Source organism: Nicotiana sylvestris, chromosome 9 (assembly GCF_000393655.2).
Source record: "Nicotiana sylvestris chromosome 9, ASM39365v2, whole genome shotgun sequence".
Classification (NCBI taxonomy): domain Eukaryota; kingdom Viridiplantae; phylum Streptophyta; class Magnoliopsida; order Solanales; family Solanaceae; genus Nicotiana; species Nicotiana sylvestris.
The window spans coordinates 110,077,683-110,084,927 of NC_091065.1; the positions used below are offsets into that span (position 1 = coordinate 110,077,683).

The 7,245-nt window shown below is 42.3% G+C and overlaps 1 pseudogene; it reads right to left on the reverse strand.

The window, feature by feature from the left end:
- Window positions 1-380: 380 nt before the first annotated feature.
- LOC138878044 (uncharacterized) lies at window positions 381-4,815 on the reverse strand (annotated as a pseudogene).
- Between the last annotated feature and the right edge of the window lie 2,430 nt (window positions 4,816-7,245).

Consider the following 7,245-nt stretch of genomic DNA (forward strand, 5'->3'; position numbering starts at 1 on the left):
AACATAGTGGTATATAATATCAAAGTAAATTAGATGAACTAATGACTGTAACGCTTTTAGAGATATTGCGGCTTCCTTGCATTAGAAATTTGAGGGTCCTCCTCAAAATTCTGCCCCAGTTTGATCCTTCGCCCATTTTACGTGCAATGAAGTTTGTTGAATCAACTCCGAAATTTTGAGAATCCTTCTCAAAATTCTGCCCTAGTTACTTAACTGATTTCTGACTATCTGGCATATGATAAAGTTGGCTGGGCTTGTTCCGAAATTTTTACGGTCCTCCTCAAAATTCTGCCCCAATTTCTAGTTCTGGGTAAATGAAGATTTTATTAAGATCTGATCAAACCCACGGGGCTGCCTACGTATCTCCTCTTAAATGGGATTCAAGTCAAGCATAGTTCAGTTACATCAGATGAATGAATGTAAACAATCTAAACATAGTATCTCTTGACTGCATCTGAATTGATAGGTTTTGGCCAAACTTCTCCGTCCATTTCTGCAAGTATGAGTGTTCCTCCTGTTAGTACCCGGTGAACTATGTAAGGACCTTGCCAGTTGGGTGAAAATTTCTCTTTGGATCCATCTTTATGCAGGAAGATCCGCTTCAGCACCAGCTGCCCCGGTGGGAATTGTCTTGGTCTGACCCTTTTGTTGAAAGCTATGGACATGCTATTCTGATAAAGCTGACAGTGACATACTGTATTCATTCTTTTTCCATCTATGAGGGCTAGTTGCTCATAGTGGCTCCTTATCCATTCTACATCACTGAGTTCGGCTTATTGTATGATCCTTAAAGAAGGAATTTCTACTTCGGCCGAAATGATAGCTTCGGTACCATAAACCAGTAAATAGGGAGTTTCCCTAGTTGATATGCAGACCATAGTGTGGTACCCCAATAGGGAAAAGGGTAACTTCTCGTGTCATTGTTTGTGATTTTCTACCATCTTCCTCATTATCTTCTTGATGTTCTTGTTGGCGGCTTCCACAACTCCATTCATTTGAGGCTTGTATGTTATAGAGTTTTTGTGCTTGATTTTGAAGGTTTCACACATAGCTTTCATCAGATCACTTTTGCGATTGGCGGCATTATTAGTGATAATGGACTTCGGAACCCTGAATCGACAAACAATACGATCCTTGACAAAATCTGCGACGACTTTCTTGGTTACAGCTTTGTAAGATGCAGCCTCTATCCATTTTGTGAAATAGTTGGTAGCCAATAAAATGAACCGGTGCTCGTTTGAAATAGTGGGCTCGATCGAACCGATGACATCCATTCCCCAGGAAGCAAAAGGCCAAGGTACGCTTGTTGCATTGAGATTGTTTGGCGGTATCTTTATCATGTCTACATGTACCTGGCATTGGTGGCATTTCTGGACGTACTTGATGCAATCTGTTTCCATGGTCATACAAAAATATCAAGCTCTAAGTATCGTTTTGGCTAGAACAAAACCATTCACATATGGTCCGCAAGTTCCAGCACGTACCTCCTCAAGCAATCTGGAAGCCTCCTTTACGTCAACGTACCTTAACAACCCTAGATCAAGAGTTCGTCTATACAGGGTCCCTCTGCTTTGGAAGAAGTGATTGGACAGCCTCTGCAGTGTGCGTTTCTGAGTATGGTTCGCATGTTCCGAGTATTCTCCTTTTGCCAAATATTCTTTGATGTCATTGAACCAAGGTTATCCATCTGCTTCTTCTTCAACATGAGCATAGTAATCCGGTTGATTATGGATCCTCACCAGGATGGGATCGATAAAATTCTTATCTGGATGTTGTATCATTGATGACAAGGTAGCTAGTGCGCCTGCAAATTCATTTTGAATTATGGGCACATGTTTGAATTCTATCTTTGTGAACCTCTTCATTAATTCTTGCACATTATACAAGTATGGTAGTATATTGGTGTTTTTTGTAGCCCATTTTCCTTGAACCTGATGTACCAGAAGATCTGATTTGCCAATTTCCAGTAACTATTGTATATTCATATCGATAGCCAAATTGAGTCCCATGATGCAAGCCTCATATTCTGCCATATATTTGGTGCACAGAAACCTAAGCTTTGTGGATACCGAGTAATGTTGGCTTGTTTCTGATACCAAAACTGCTCCAATGCCCACTCCTTTGAAGTTTGCAGCCCCATCGGAGAACATTCTCCATACATCGTAGGCTTCAGCAATGTCCTCTCCTACAAATGATACTTCTTCATCAGAAAAATACATATTTAGTGGTCTGTATTCTCCTCCCACAGGATTTTCAGTAAGATGGTCTGCCAATGCTAGTCCTTTGGCTACCTTTTGAGTTATATAGATGATATTGAACTCACTTAATAATATTTGTCACTTGGCTAACTTCCTGGTTGGCATGGACTTCTGAAAGACGTACTTCAGATGGTCCATCCTAGATATGAGATATGTGGTATAGGCACAGAAGTAATGCCTCAATTTCTGAGCTATCCATGTCAAAGCACAGTAGGTGTGTTCCAGTAGAGAATACCGAGCTTCGTAAGGTGTAAACTTCTTTCTCAAGTAATACATGGCTTGCTACTTTCTTCCCATCTTGTCATGTTGTCCCAAAACACATCCGAAAGCCCCATCTAATACAGACAGATAGAGTAGCAAAGGTTTTCCAGGTTCTGGCAGGACTAGGACTGGTGGTGTAGACAGGTATTCTTTATTTTGTCAAAACCGTTCTGACAATCCTCGGTCCAACTGGTTTCAGCATCTTTTCTCAACATTTTAAAGATGAGTTCACATATTACTGTGGACTGTGCTATGAAGCGACTGATGTAGTTGAGCTGTCCCAGGAAGCTTATCACGTCCTTTTTGCTCTTTGTGGTGGTAACTCTTGGATAGCCTTAACTTTGGACGGGTCCAACTCAATTCCTCGGCGGCTGACAATGAATCCCAACAGCTTTCCTGCGGGAACCCTGAATACACATTTTGCGAGGTTTAGTTATATATTGTATCCCCTTAGCCTATCAAAGAACTTTCTCAAGTCCGCTATATGATCTGCGGCCTCTTGGATTTGATTATGACGTCGTCAACATACACCTCTATTTCTTTGTGTATCATATCATGGAAGATGGTCGTCATGGCTCTCATATAGGTAGCCCCAGTATTCTTTAAACCGAATGGCAATATTTTGTAGCAGTATACTCCCCACGGTGTAATGAAAGCTTTTTTCTCTGCGTCTTCTTCGTCCATCCAGATCTGGTGATAACCCACAAAGAAATCTTCAAAGGATTGGAGTTCATGCTTGGCGCAATTGTTGATCAGGATGTGTATATTTGGAAATGGAAAACTGTTTAAATCTCGAGAGTCAACAAACACCCTGACTTTCCCATTTTTCTTCGGAACTAGTACGATGTTGGCTAGCAAGGTTGGGTATTCAACTACCCTGAGGACTTTGGCTTTGATCTACTTAGTGTCTTCTTCCTTGAACTTTAAGCTCATGTCTGGTTTGAACTTTCTGAGTTTCCGCTTCACGGTGAACACATTGGATTGGTGGGAAACTTTTGAGCCACTATGGATATGCTTAGACCGGTCATGTCATCATAAGACCATGCAAAAATATCCTCATATTCTTTCCGGAAACGAGTGTATTCTTCCTTCTCTGACGGTGATAAGTGAATGCTTATGCAAGTTTCTTTGACGGTTTTGGAATCTCCCAAATTGATTGCTTCGATTTCGTCCAAATTGGACGTAGACTTGTTCTTAAAGTTCTCAACTTCTCTAACAACTTCCTCAGGTATTTCATCTGCTTCTTCTGAGTCACTATCATTATATTGCGTTGTCTCATTACATGTCACAGTCATCGGTTCATCATAAAAAATAATAATAACTTTGTAGAAGAAAAACGTGAAAGATAATAATGAATACTAAATAGCAATGCATTGACTTAAATTTGAAAATATCCAAAGCATGTAAGGCTCGATGACTCGAGCAATTATTTTGAAACAAAATGCGTCTTCAAAATATTGAAAATATCTTAAATGCCTAGAATGGCTATTAAAACAGGTCAAGCTAATTGCCAAGCTACCCAGGAACTTGGCGGGCCCGGGATGGTGTGGCAGTCCAATTTTGGACGATATTTCCCTTCTCCACGGTCCGAATGGTGAGTCCTTCTTTCTCCTCCTCCTCAACTATCACATTGCAATCCATATTCTCGTCTTCTAAGAAACAAATTTCTCAACCCAGCCAAAGCTTCTTCCTCTGCAGATCCTCATATTGTATCGGCCTAGTGAAAAGTCTGACTCAGGTGTGGCACTGGCTGCTTGAGAGGGTAATAAGGACCACGCCATGGTGTTGACCAATCATTATATTCTTGCTAGGTGTATGTATATCCTAGCCCAAAAGTTATGCCGTGACATTTCAACTGTATCGGTTTGGTAATGCCCTGGAGTTTCTTCCCAAGCCTTTTGCCGGGTTCATACCTAGACCATGTCAATATGCTTTCTGTTTTGTTACTCCACCATTTGTACTTCTCAATTGAGTTGACATGTTCAATGTGGTGATAAGTCTCTCCACCTAGCCTTATTCTATTCTCGACAATCGGAACAGTTTGACTGGTGTAAATGGGGTTGCTTCCATCTCCGGGAATGATTACCTTCTGATGGTCCCATTCGAATTTCGCGGCCTGGTATAGTGTGGAAGCCACAGCCCCAGCGACATGTATCCAAGTTCATCCCAATAGTAGATTGTATGTAGCTGATATGTCTAGTACCTGGAACTCAACATCAAACCAAGTTGGTCCCATCTGTAGACAAAGGTTAATATCTCCAATCGTGGCCCTTTGAGATCCATCAAATGCTTTCATGTTCATACACCCTGCTCGTATCTCATGGAAATCTTTGCCCAACCTTTTTAGAGTAATCAATGGACAAATATTGAGGCTTGAACCCCCATCTATTAAGCCCCTGGCGATGAATTTGTCCTCGAACTGTACTGTGATATGCAATGCCCTATTGTGACTTAATCCTTCAGGTGGTAGTTCATCCTAGTGGAAGGTGATCTTGTGACTCTCCAGTACTTGCCTTACCATGTTGTCCATCTCTCCACTGGTGATATTGTTGGGCACATAAGTTTATTCAACACCTTCATCAGAGCACCCCTATGCGCTTCAGAATTTGCAATAGCGACAAGATGGATATCTGGGCGGGAGTCTTGTTTAAATGATCGGCGACAAAGTATTCTCTTTCCTGTACTTTCCTCCAAAGATCATTTGGTCCAGTTTCAAAGACGAGTTGTTTAGTAGCAGCCTCCTTACTTGAAACTCCCAAATTTTCGAGTGTATAGATCCTTCCAGTTCTGGTCAGCCCTTGTGCGGCACCAGATTCTTCCATCTTTGCTTTTCCCTTTCGTGTAGCTTCGATAATGTAATCCCAAGGTATGGCGTTGGACTTGAAAGGAGGTGTGGTTGCTATTGTCACTATGAAAAGTGTGGCTACTTCTACCTCAAATGGAATAGGTGTGGCTGCAGGTGGTGTTACTTCTACCTCAAATGGAACCGATGCGGTTACGTCAACCTTAACTGGCGAATGTACCTGCACCACAATAGGATTGAGCATGACTGCGGGCTTCTTAGAATCGTCACCCTCTTTGATAAGTCCAATTGATCCCTCGGGATCCCACTCCTCGTTAGGTTCTATTATATTGATCCCTTCGCCCCTATGATCTGGAAGAGGATTGTTGTGGACGTTAGGTGCAGCTTCCTTCACCCGTATGACCTTACTATCAATCAATGTCCGGATCTTATCTTTTAATATCCGGCACTCGTCAATAGTGTGCCCTTTCATACCGGAATAATATGCATAGGTTTTATTCGGGCTGACCCATTAAGATGAATTATCCATTGCCATAGCGGGAATAGGGGTGACATAACCAGCAGCCTTCAACCTTTTGTAAAGCTGGTCGATGGGTTCAGCAATGGCGATGTACTATCTGGGTAGTTTGCGATCAAAATTAGGTTTGGGTTTTTGATAGTTTTGATGGGTTGGAGGCGAATGGTAATAGGCTGGTTGGGTGTTATAAGTGTGATAGGTGGTGGAGGGTTGAGAATACCTGGGAGGTGAGGGTTGGTATATAGGTAGAGGTGTTTGGTATGTGAGTGGAGATTTTGGGCCTTGGGCCACTATTACTGCCCTTACTTCATTCTTCTTCGATATGCCGCCTGATTGCAATGCTTTGTTCGTGGCCTGCAGTGCCTCAAAATTTGTTACCATCCCTCTTTTAATATCCTCTTCAATCTTTTCTCCGAGTTTGATGATATCGGAGAACTTATGGTTCTCAATAACCATTAGCCTTTCATAATACTGTGGGTCCTGTGCCCTGACAAAGAACTTGTTCATCTATTCCTCGTCTAATGTTGGTCTGACCTTGGCTGCTTCCGACTTTCACCGAGTAGCACACTTGTGGAAAGTCTCAGTTGGCTTCTTTTTTAGGTTCTTGATATAGAAGATATCCGGTGCCTTCTGCGTAGTAAACCTGAATCGGTCCATAAAATCTATTGTCATACTCACCTAATTGGCCCACTTGTTAGGATTCTAGTTTATGTACCAGGACAGGGCATCTCCGGTAAGACTTCTCATGAAGACCTTCATTCGAATCCTTTCATCTTTTCCGACCCCCACGAGCTTATCACAATAAGTTCTCAAATGAACCTTGGAATCACCTGTTTCGTCAAACATTTCGAACGTGGGAGGTTTGTAAACCTCCGGCAGTTCTACATCTGGTTGTATGCATAAATCCTCATAGTTCAGACCCTCTATCCCTTTACCTCATTCAATACCCCGAACTCAAGTTGTCAACTTCTTGAGCTTCTCAGCCATGTTCTTGATGAGTAGGTCCTTCTCAGCGGTTTCTGGTGTATTGGAGATTAGTTGAGTGGAGTGAGGTAGGGTTTCCACGTATATGGGGTTGTTTTGGTGGGTGCCAGGTATTTGGGTGTAGTGGTGGTCGTTGGTCGGGTTTTGAGTATCAGGAATAGGTTGTGGTGTGTTCTGAGGAGTGTGATAGGGGGTTTATGGGTATTGGGTAAGAATATGTTGGTGTTGAGGAGGAGTGGGTACTGGTGGAGGATTAGGATTTTGGGGAGGAGTTGCATATTGATGGGGTGCGGGAGGATTTTATGGACGTTGGCTTGGCGTATTTTGAGGAGGTACTAGGTTTTGAGAATTTTATTGGTTAACGTCTAGGATGTTTAGGGTGAGGGAGAGGTTTGCCAAGTTGGGGACCTGCTCAAGTTCTC